Raw genomic sequence first — 12423 nt, forward strand, 5'->3', positions numbered from 1 at the left:
TTCCCTTTTCAAAACATGCCTGCGTCCTGATCAAAATAATTTGCCCTTTGTGGTCTCTTCAATGGGTAGTTTTGCCTGATTTTGCAGCAACATATGAGGCTTCACTGTTTTTTCCCTGTCTCTCTTGATACTGTTATTAAAGACAGCTGAAAGTAGATCCCTACTGTTGTCAAGATTCTGGGTGTGAATGTTTGCTGACTCTGGACATTAAACAGTGTAAAGTGTAAACCTAGTTTGAAGAAGGATTGTTGAGAATTTTCTTCAAAACTATTTAACTACACATTGATAAATTGAGTTTTTTTTGCTGTTGAACTTGAGCAGTTAATTAGTTAACTCATCAAGATTCAAAGCTAGTTTGTTAAAACCTCTTCAACAAAAATGGTTAAGTAATTGGCTGGTCTACTATGGCTGTGTATTTTAATAAAAAGTTTGGTACAGCACAGTCAGTGTACAGACCAATGGTGAAGGAATGGTGGTATTTAAGCAGTGAAGATCTCAGCAAGGATTGCTTGCTGGGAGATGCCAATATTCTTATGCTAATCGAGGCCCAAATGTGTGGCGCAGCAGCCGAGCAAACAATAGTGTTGGAGCCAGAAAGTCTGTGCTGCAGTCTAGCAGTGCTTAAAAGGCATGTCAGCTTGGGCGCCTAGGGCAGCTTTAGAGGAGGGGCCTGCGGAAAGGGAGAACTTATCCTCGGCTGCTTCAGCCTTTAGTGTAATGGGAGGTGGCAAAGAGCCAACAGGCTGTACGTCTTACTGCACACGATTGCGGGGGGGGGGGGGGGGGGAGACTTGTGTAGAGACGGAGTCTAGGCATGCTTTCATTAGAAGGCCATTTGTTTAAAAAGTCTCCGATTACAGCTTTAAAAACATTGGTTTGGCTGCCAGACATCTTTCTTGGTACGTGTTTTTACTGAACCAAAAGAGTAGTGTTTTGAAAGTTGGTCCCTGCTGCAATATTATTGCACGTATTGTTCCTCATTGGAGTCAGATTAACTCTGGAAGTTAAATGGAGAAACGTGAATGAATTTATTAGTTACACAAATAGATTTTCAAACCATTTATATGAAGAAATAGTGGCTTGTTTTTCAGTCTGAGCATTTGTTCATATTAATGGAAGCCAATTACTTTAAATGAGTTTTCAAGATGCTTCTTGTTTTGGAACAAATTCACTCAGAATTAGATTTACTTTCAAAAGTGTAGGGTTATTTCTGTCCTGGGTGTTGGGATAATAAGAGCATTTCTCTTCCAAAATGAGTTCAGTATCTCCAGTGATCGGCATTTAATATCAAAAGCCATTAACTTGCAGTATTCCACTTGATAACTTATCTAAGATGGGTGTAGAGGAAACTTTCATCTCGATGACCATGATATATTTCTTTTTAAATGAACAGTTATCCAGTTTACCCCACCCACCACTTAATATACAGTAAAAATCTGGGTCAAGAAGCTTTCACTGAAAAGCAGAAGGTGCAGGAAAAGCAGTTTTAAAAATTGGCAAAATGGGGGTTGTCCTAACTCTACATTCAAATAGAGTGTAATTCATTTGGAGTGAATTTGGGGAAACAATGATCACAGTACCATTTAGTTTAGAAAAGGTTTAGAAATGTACAAATTGGAGGAGGTCTAACTTGTTAAACTGAAAAAGAACCTGACCTAGTGTGATTAGAGGGAAAAAATCAGATATAAAATTGAATGAAGAATACCAAAGTAAGGAGTATTCAGATACATACCAGATGCATTTCATTGAGAATGAGCAGCATCCAAACCTGGAGCTTCCTGAATGTCTCAAAATATGAAGATAAGGATGAAAGTAAGTTGATAATAAATACTGGGTTCATTATTCAGAAGAGAGCTAAGCTATACACAAAGCACAGGAGCAGGAACTGAGGAAAAAATTGCGTGTGTGAGAATAGGCTGGTAACACAAAAGGGAACAAAATGTCAGGAAAGTTTGAAAGGGAAAGTGGAGCCAAACTAACAATTACTTTATAGTGACAGAGGGCATGCCTGAATATTTTGCGTCTGTGTTTACTGAAAAAGATGATACCACTGTCACCATTAAGGAAAAGGTGGAAAATTTTAGGATCAAAATAAAATGGAAGTTACAAAAATTTTGGCAGCATTCCAAGAAACGACATCTTGGCTACATGAAGGAAATTAGGAGAAAATTGTCAAAAACCCACAATCTTCTCACTGTATTGGACATATATGGGAGCCATGACTGTAGGATAATAAATCCTATACAGTCGGCCCTCCGTATCTGTGGGGGATTGGTTCCAAAATTCACGGATGCTCAAGTTCCTTGTATAAAAGCCTAAGAGAGCTCATAAGGGTGTTACGAAAAGCGAAAATAGCATTCAGCGTTTGTTTTGCAGCGAGCCATTAAAGAGGCAGTGCACACCCCAAGCAGCGAGAGTGCTTTATTTCAATTTATTTTGTGCACCCATTAGCAAGATGTGTCCTAAGGTATCAGAAAAGCCGAAGCGAGCTCGTAAAGGTGTTGCACTTAGCGTAAAACTGGATGTAATTAAGTGTTTCGATCCTGGTGAATGAAATAAAGACATTATGCGTGCGTTGAACTTGCCTGTGTCCACCCTTCGTACTATTTACACGCAGAGAGAAAGAATCTTGAAAGCTGCCGATGTTACTATCGAGTTGGTTAATTGCTTTTTAGGAGCCATTTTTTCACAGAAGCAAAGGGTGCACACAACACAAGTAGTGACCGAACGAGACGCGAGGCAAACAATGCTCAAACAACGAGTGCTGGAGAGAGAACTTCCGGGTTTTCCCAGTCCGCGGTTGGTTGAATCCGCGAATGCAAAACCCGCGGATACGGAGGGCCAACTGTACTACTTTTCAAAGAAGAAAAGGGAGAGTAAACCTATAAATATAATTATTTGAAAGTGCAGGTTAATTAAGTTAGTGAATGGCAACTTAAATGAGGCATCTGATAGAGTAAGGCATAATAGACTTGTGAACAAAATTGAAATCTATGGAATATAAAGAGGAGTTGCTAAATGAATGGGGAAAAGGTCCAAGAAAGATAGAGCCAGTGGTATTAGTGAACAGCTGTTTTTCATATCGTACATGGTCAATTCCAGCTCCATGTTTGGAAACTGATAATGTTCAATTTGCCATTTACTTATGGTCTGGATGGAACAAATTTCAAAGGTTTTGTCACTCAAGAAAATTCAGATCTGAAAGATAATAAATAACTGCAAAGCATAAGTAAAAGGCAACACAATTGTTAAAGATTGTAGTTGGAGAGACAACATGACGGAGTTTACGAGAAGAAAAAACCCTGCAGATGTCAGAAATCAGAAATAAAACAGGAAATGCTGAAGCATTCAATGTTCAAGAAAAATTTCTGAGACAAAGTAGAGCAGTATTTATTATCCTCTAGTCATAGCAGAATCAACATGTTAGGTTAATAATCCTTCAGAACTGGAAAATTGACAAATCACATCTTTCAAATTAAAGAGAGAACAGACAAATGTAATGTCAAGGTAATCATTAGTTTAAATGCAGTTCATACAGAAAAGTAAAGAAATAAAGGAACAAATTAAAAGTGAAATATCCAGCAATGTCTGTGGAGAAAAGAAAAAGTATTGTTACCCAGTGTTGAACAATGAGGGCGCAGCACGTGCAGATGGAAGATGAGGCACTCTTCTTGAACTTATGACTGGCTTTGTTGGAAAAATATAGGAGGTCAAAGATAGATCAGAGTAGGAGTAGGGTGGGAAATTAAAGTGACAGCAACTAACTGGAAGCTCAAGATGGTTGCCCCTGTGGTCTGAATGAACTCTTCTGCAACACAGTAATTCTCGTGTAGAACAGACCTCATCATGAGTGCCAAATTCTGTGCACTAAATTGAAAGAAGTGCAAGTGAATTACTGCTCCACATGGGAGAAATATCTGGTTCCCTGAAAGGCAGAGAAGGTAAAAGGGCAAATGTTGCATTTGCTGTGTTTACATTGGAAAGTACTGTGAGAAAGGGAATAGTTAACGGAGACGGCACAGTGTTGTGGAAGGTACAATCCCTATAGAATGTTAAAGGAGAGTGGAGGGAAAAGTTTGGCTGGTAGGGAATGCTGTTGAAGAATGCTATTAACTACAGAATATGATGAGAACAATATGGATCTGTTTGGAAGAAATATCTTTATCTTCTAGTTATGGCTTGGAGGAAATAGAGAGAAATGTAGAAATAGAGCAGATACAATTGAAACTTCCATCAACAGTGTCTGATTGGTTTTGTATGTTTTTTTGTGCTGGAGGAGGATTTGGGGGTTGATGATCATGCTGTGCTGCTTTTCTTGGTTTCATGGCTACCCAGAAAATGAAAGAATTTCAGAGTTGTATACTTTGATAATAAATGAACTTTGGAACATTTGAAGGTTTTTCAGAACTGAGGCAGTGTAGATGTAAACAGTGGAGGAATGGAATGTCATCTGTACAGGGTGAAGAGAAGTTAGAGTTGTAATATCTTTGAAACCAGTGTCCTTACAATGTGAGATGTAAATACTGCTCTTTTAACCTCTGTGTATGCTGCCCTAACCTGCCAAGTGCTTACAACATTTCATTTTGAACACTTCTGTTTGGCTGATATTGAATGAGAAACACTTGCCCTTTTACCTTACCATTTCTTTGGCTAGTTTGTCTTTCTTTCTCCTCTGGATGGGTTAGCAACCTGTAGCCACTGTGCACAGAGGAAACCAGCCAACTCAATGCATCTAATTATACACAATTCCTGAGGAAATGTCTGCTTATTAAACCTGATGGCTTGATGGAAGTTTTTTCTGAATTGAATGGAGCTACTAATTTTGTAAATGGACATGCTATCATAGGAAGCAAACCACAAAATAATTGGACGTTATTCTCCAATATGTGGCATGTTTTAAGTTTTTATTTTTATTGTTGCTTTGAAGTATCACATCACTTTTAATCTGTTTTTCATTTTAACTTGTTCATTTGTCAAAAACACACACACACAAAGCTGGAGGAATTCAGCAGGTCAGGCAGCATCTCTAAAAACAAATAGATGATCAACATTTTGGGCTGATGCCCGTCTTCAGAACTGAGAAGTAAGGAGGAAGATACCAGAATAAAAAGGTGGGGGAGGGGAAAGAATCTAGCTGGAAGGTGATGGGTGAAGCCAGGTGGGTGGGAAAGGTTAAAGGCTGGAGAAGAAGGAATCTTATAGGAGGAGGGGCCCGGGGGGGAGTAATAGGCAGATGAGAAGAGGGAAAAGGTCAGAGTCGGGGGGGGGGGCGGTGAGTTTCACTTGTCATAATGTAACGCATTTTCAAGCAAAGATAATTGGATTGAAACATGTCTAAGAACAAGGTTACATTTCCTTTCACTTCTACCCACATTAAGGCAAGTGGAAGGAAACATAATCTTGATGAAAGATTGGAGGCAGGGAAATTAGAAGGCATGAAGGCATTCTTGTGTAATCTGTAAATGAGTCGCTTCTCGGCCTTTTGGCTAAGATCAAGTGTAGTATCTGTTCTTATCAGACCAGAAGGCGGAGGAGAAGAGTTCGCGCTGACGCAGGGGTGGATCTTAATGCTGATTGGCCTCCAATCTAACACCCCATACCAGCGACGACAGCAGTGAGGAAGAAGATGGCAGCAGCGAGCAGTGCATCGGCTCGAGGCACGGGTATCAAGAACACTGTCAGGCTGACAGTGCGAGACTGGAACGGGGGCACCGGCTTCGCCCGAGAGACCTTCATCTGGAAGGTCTTGATGGAATGCTGCGGATTTACGCCCGACGACATCTACTGCGTCCAGGACTTCGCAGGTTTCTTCGATGTCACTTTCCAGCAGGCTGCAGGGTGGCAGAAGCTGTACCAGCAGCTTCAGCTGAAGGGGACAGAGGCGCCGCTGTCGCTGCTGAAAGCGCAGGCCCTCTTTGCAATGGCTACCCAACAGGAACGGACAATCACGGTACATATGTTCAACCCGCATGTACCAGTGGTGGATGTCCTTATATTCCTCGCTTGGTATGTGGAGAGCGTAGGAACACCAGCGGACGTGAAAGACGGATTGGGAATCTGGACCAGAAAACAGCAGGTCAAGGTGAAGCTGAGGTTGGATTCCAACGGCGGCGTCATCCACCCTCCCTCCGTCTTCGCCATCGGAGGGAACCGAGGGTACACGGTGTACGCGGGGCAACCCAGGGTGTGCCGAAACTGCGGCAAGGCGGGGCACATCGCAGTCCAGTGCAGGGTGGTGATGTGCAAGAACTGTAAAACCGAAGGCCACCTGACCAAAGACTGCACGCAGGCCAAGTCCTGCGACCTTTGCGGACAGGCTGGCCACCTGTACAGAGCCTGCCCGAGGCGTGGGGGCACCTACGCACAGGCGACCAGGGGAGGTGCTGGCCCTGAAAAGGCCCAGGCAGTTTCGGACGTACCCGCCAGCGCTGCAGACGAGGCACCCGACAGGATGGACGATGAAACCAGGGAGGAAGGTGCAAGCACTCCAAGACCTGCCACCCCCCTGCAGACCCTCCAGGACCAGGCAAATGACGAGCAGGAGTCCATGGAGGAGGGGAGAGCTGAAGTGGAAACCGGATGGAAGGTCGTGAAACGCAAAAAGACCCAAAAGGCGGCGGCCAAGCGACAGAAGGCAGAGCAACACAAGAAAAGGGCAGGGAACCACACAGCCTCTGGTACCCTGTCCTCTTCAGAAGAGGAAGGAGTTGGGGGAGGTCAGCAGCCCCGGCGGAAGAAGTGGCTGGCAGAACAGGTGGAGAGGAGGAGAGAGGAGGGAGAAAGTCTGCTGGCCACCCCCCCAAGTACAGGAGGCGGAGAGCAGCAGACGCACAGAGCTCCGGGAATCCGGGAGCAGAGCCACGGCTGGCACCCAGCAGCCGGAAGGGGAAGCAGCCCAGGAAGTCAACAACCCCCCGGGCCCAGAACCAGAACAGCCACACCCGGAGGAGTTCTACCAACAGTACCTGAGCCCACAGAAGGTGGAAAACTTCACAAAGGCGGTGGGAATGAAGGCTCAGGATGGCAAGGGTGAGGACGGAGAACAGCCAAAATAAAAGACTTTGAATGATGGCAGACCTTAAATTGGCGTGCTTGAACGTGCGAAGTTTGAAGAGTACTGGACAATGCGTCAGCACGCTCCAGTACCTGGACACTATAAAGACCGACGTGACCTTCCTCCAGGAGTGCGGACTACCACACCTCCGTAACTACCGGGGGTGGTCACGGTGGTGGAAAAAAGGTTTGTCTGTGTGGTCGGGGGGCAATGATTGTCGCGCTTCCGGCCTGGGGATTCTGCTGCGGGGAGGCAACTTCTCAATCACCCAAGTTAAAGAGGTGGTTGCGGGGCGCCTCCTGGTAGCAGACGTCAAATACCGGGGCACTCCGCTCCGGCTGATCAACGTGTACGCCTCCCTCGTGCGGAGCGAGCGGCTGGCCGTCTTCGAGCAGCTCCCACAGCTGCTGGTGACGTCCCAGCCGGTCGTTCTGGCTGGAGACTTTAACTGCACCATTGATGCGGCTGGAGGACCCGGCAGCGCCGACGGCAGGCTGGACAGTACCTCTAGACTCCTGAGGGAAACGGTGAAGACAACCAAGCTGCGCGACGCCTTTGGCACCCCCACAGGTAGAGCACAGCCGCAAGCCACCTGGACACGATCGGACGGCTCAGCCCACTCCCGGATCGACTTCCTCTTCCTGTCTGAGTCCCTCACGGTCAGGTCCACCGACGTCACGCCGGTGTTCTTCTCTGACCACTGCCTTCTGAGAGCCACCTGTCGCTTACGGGAGGACCAGAAGGCAGGCCGGGGGACTTGGAAGCTGAACGTAAAGCTGCTGACCCCAGAAAACATCGAGGAACTAGAGAGGGAGTACACAGGTTGGAGAACCTTGAAAGCCTTCTTTGATTCCCCGGTTCACTGGTGGGAAGCCACCAAGGAGAACATTAAGAGGTTCTTCATCCGCAAGGGTATCCAGAAGGCAAGGCAGGAGCAGAGGGAACTGCGTAAACTCCAGACAGAGTTGCAGCAACTTCTCCTTCTGCAGTCGAAGGGGGTGGATGTCAGGGAGGAATTGCGAGAGGTGAAGCGCCGGCAAGCCCAGCATCTCGCCGCGGAATCCTCCAAGATCATCTTCCGATCAAGGGTCCAAACCGTGGAGCAGGACGAGACGTTCTCACGCTTCTTCTTCCAAAAGGTGCACAGGGGGAGCTCTGTGATCCACAACCTTAAGGAAGAGGACGGCTCAGTCGCGTCCTCGCAGACCGACATACTGAGGATCTGCAAGTCCTTCTATGCCGGTCTGTACGACGAAAAGGCCACAGAATCCACAGCCTCTCGCAACTTCCTGTCATCTATCACACAGGTCTTAGACGACGGCAAGCAGGAGAGTCTGGATCAGCCACTGACCTTGGACAAGCTGACAGGCTCCATCCGTTCCTTTGGGTCGGGTAAGACTCCCGGAAGTGACGGCTTACCGGCTGAGTTGTACTCGGCTCTGTGGAACTGGATGGGCCCAGACCTGCTGGAAGTGTACAATGCTATGCTTCTGGCCGGCAGTATATCTGAGTCCATGAGGAAGGGCATCATCACCCTCATCTACAAGCAGAAGGGGGAAAGGGAGGACATTAGAAATTGGAGACCCATCTCTCTCCTGAATGTGGATTACAAGATCCTGCCCAAGGCTATTGCCAACAGGGTCAAGTCTGCTCTGGGACAGGTGATCCACCCAGAGCAAACCTGTGCTGTACCGGGCAGGAAGATCTCAGACAGCCTCGCGCTGCTGAGGGACACCATCGCCTACGTGCAGGACAGGGGGGTGGACACCTGCCTGGTCAGCTTGGACCGGGAGAAAGCCTTCGACAGGATATCGCACACGTACATGGCGGACGTGCTCTCTAAAATAGGATTTGGGGAGGGAATCCGGAATTGGATTAGACTGCTCTACACAGACATCCGTAGTGCAGTCCAGGTCAATGGGTAGGAAACAGACAGCTTCCCCATCAGGTCTGGAGTCAGGCAGGGCTGTCCCCTCTCCCCTGTCTTGTTTGTCTGCTGCATAGAACCCTTTGCGGAAGCCATCAGGAGAGATGAGGGCATAAGAGGGGTGACGCTGCCAGGCAGTGGAGGGACCCAAGTGAAAACCTCCCTGTACATGGACGACGTTGCCGTCTTCTGCTCTGATCCGAGGTCAGTTTGCAGGTTGATTGGCACCTGCGAACAGTTCGAGCTAGCGTCAGGGTCTTCGGCAACTGGCCCGACCGATCCAGCATCCCCTTCACCATCAGGTCTGACCACGTGAAGGTGTTGGGGATCTGGTTCGGAGGGGCTGAGGCGTGCAGCAAAAACTGGCAGGAGCGGACTGCCAAGGTGAAACAGAAACTGGGACTGTGGGGAGGACGCTCCCTGTGGATAACGGGCAAGAACCTGGTCATCAGGTGTGAGGTGCTCTCAGGGCTGCTGTAATTGGCGCAGGTCTGGCCCTTCCCCTGCTCCTACAGCTTGGAAATCACCTGGGCTGTCTTCAGATTCGTCTGGGGATCCAAGATGGAGCGGGTGAGATGGACCATCATGCACAAGTCCCTGGACAACGGGGGCAAGAACGTCCCCAATGTCGCCCTCACCCTGATGGCCAGCTTCGTATGTGGCTGCATCAGGTTGTGTGTAGAACCCAGGTATGTGGGCACCAAGTACCACTATGTGCCCAGGTTCTACCTGTCGCCCTGGCTACGAAGGATAGGTCTGGCCCCACTTCCGCGCAACGCCCCAGTCAGCTGGTCGTTGCCGGCATACCTGTCCTACGTAGCAAAGTTCTTCCAGGAGAATGCCCTTTGACCACAGGGCCATCAGGCAGTGGTCGGCACGTAGTGTCCTGCAGGCACTGCAGGAGAAGGACGTGATGGACACAGTGGGGTGGTTCCCTGAGCAGACTGTCCAGTTCATCTGGCAAAATGCCTCATCGTCAGATCTCACCAACAGGCACCAAGACCTCGCCTAGCTGGCGGTGAGAGGGGCCCTCCCAGTCAGAGCCCTCCTGTACGCCCGGAATGTCGTTTCCGCACCCCACTGCCCACGGGAGGACTGCAGTGAGGAGGAGTCTGTGACCCACCTCTTTGCACACTGCCAGTTCGCAAAGAGGGTGTGGAGGAGGATGGACGGGCTTGTGTCACGTTTTATCCCCAGCAGCTGCGTAACAGAGGACTCTCTGATCTATGGGCTGTTCCCGGGGACGCACACGGAGACCAACATCCGGTGCTGCTGGCAGATCATCAACTCAGTGAAAGACGCTCTTTGGTCGGCCCGAAACTTGATGATCTATCAGCACATGGAGATGTCCGTGGGAGAATGCTGCCGACTGGCACATTCTCGGCTGCAGGAGTACGTGCTGAGGGACGCACTGAAACTCGGTGCAGCCACCGCAAGGGCCCGGTGGGGAAGGACCACAGTATAGGTTTCTCCACCCGTGGGAGGGGTCGGGGGGCGGGGAGTATACCCTCAACAATGATATGGTAAACTGAACTACTGGAGTGCCACGTGGGTGGCTATAAATACGGATATGTACTGACTATAATGGAAACGTATGTAAAGGATGAAAAGTTATTGAATGGTTTATTTTATATATTTACTTTTGAATAAAGTATATTCTGAAATAAAAAAAATATCTGTAAATGAGTTGTGGATCTGCATTAGGTATAAAGTGGGTAAGGTTCATGACTCAACAAGAATAAATATTGAAATGTATGTGTTGATGAATACATAGTTGAAGGCTTCCATTAGGTTATACCATCAGAGCAATTCCTGTTCTTTCACCACGAATACAAATGACTGTTATCTCAATCAGGTAAATATTACCTTCCCCACCTACCCCATACTGTCACCTCAATAGTTTAGAATTATTTTCCTTCTATTCTTGTAGGAGGTGACTCACTTGGTTCTAGATGCATTGGCAACTACGGATACTTGTCACATTGTCATACATACTTAAGCCTTAAAACGTGAGTATTGGCTAGCTGTTTTTACAGGTGGCATATTCAAAGCTTTGAATCTGGCCTACAAGGGATAAGAGATAGCAATAGGTGTTTTTCAATCTTTTCCCATCCACTTTACTGAAGAAGATGGAGCTAATGCCCTTTTTGAAGGGGTAACTTAGCACAGTCCAGGAATGCTATCTTCCTGTATTTTCAAAGAAATTAAAATAGCAATACATCATGTTGAATAGCTTCCCATCCTGCAGAATAAAGAGCTTTTTGTTAAAGCTCAGGGTATCATTTCATTTGTAGAACTATAGCCAGGTCATATGACCTATTATGTTTGTTTTTAATTTATGGGATGTGGCCAGGTCTAGCAGGACTAGCATTTATTTCCCATGCATTTATCCATGCAAAAGCAGTGGTGAGCCTTAAACAGCTGCAGTTTCGACAATGAATGTACTTTTTAAAGTGATATTCAGTAAGGAGATTTTTTTTTTTAACCCGGCAATGATGTAGGAATGGCAATGGGTCTACGAGTTAGAATTGTGTATGGCTTAGACTAGAGCAGTGGTCCCCAACCTCCAGGCTGCGGACTGATACCGGGCTGCGAAGCATGCAACGGTGCAGCGGTAGCCGGGACGCACCCAGCGCATCTTTAAGAAAAAAGCTGAAATAAACAAGCTAATTAATTACGTGCAGGCGGAACCTAATTAATTAGCTTGTTTATTTCGGCTTTTTTCTTAAAGATGTGCTGGGTGCATCCCGGCTACCGCTGCACCCCTGCATGCTTCACGGGTCAGTATCGGTCCGCAGCCCGGAGATTGGGTATCACTAGACTACAGTATCTGGTGTTGGCATTCCCGTGTTTCCTGTTCCTCTGACTCTTTACATGTTCAACATTGTGGACTTGGGAGGTGCTATTGAAGAAGCTTCGGCAAGTTTGTACTCTTAGTCATAGTCATACTTTATTGATCCCGGGGTAAATTGGTTTTCGTTACAGTTGCACCGTAAATAATTAAATAGTAATTTGTAAATTATGCCAAGAAATAAGTCCAGGACCAGCCTATTGGCTCAGGGTGTCTGACCCTCCAAGGGAGGAGTTGTAAAGTTTGATGGCCACAAGCAGGAATGACTTCCTATGACGCTCAGTGCTGCATCTTGGTGGAATGAGTTTCTGGCTGAATGTACTCCTGCCCAACCAGTACATTATGTAGTGGATGGGAGACATTGTCCAAGATGGCATGCAACTTGGACAGCATCCTCTTTTCAGACACTTCTTCTGTCTTTGAGGAAATGAATGAAGAACCATTATTTTAAATCTTTGAAATTTTTTATTTAAAAAGTAGCAGCTTTAGGCATCTGTTACTTATTTTAGAATATTTTTCTACTCTATCACCTCTCGCTCTTTTGCCAGATTCCAGTTTTTCTTAATATGTGTGATTGTACACCTTTGTTTG

General features: G+C 46.8%; 1 protein-coding gene and 1 pseudogene across 2 annotated transcripts in view; both read left to right on the forward strand.

The window, feature by feature from the left end:
- Positions 1-12423, forward strand: part of bmpr1aa (bone morphogenetic protein receptor, type IAa) — a 273301-nt gene that overhangs the window by 149795 nt on the left and 111083 nt on the right. The gene's annotated exons all lie outside the window — the stretch shown is intronic.
- On the forward strand, positions 5467-5598 carry LOC140212269 (U2 spliceosomal RNA; annotated as a pseudogene).

This window comes from Mobula birostris, chromosome 18, assembly GCF_030028105.1.
Source record: "Mobula birostris isolate sMobBir1 chromosome 18, sMobBir1.hap1, whole genome shotgun sequence".
NCBI lineage: Eukaryota > Metazoa > Chordata > Chondrichthyes > Myliobatiformes > Myliobatidae > Mobula > Mobula birostris.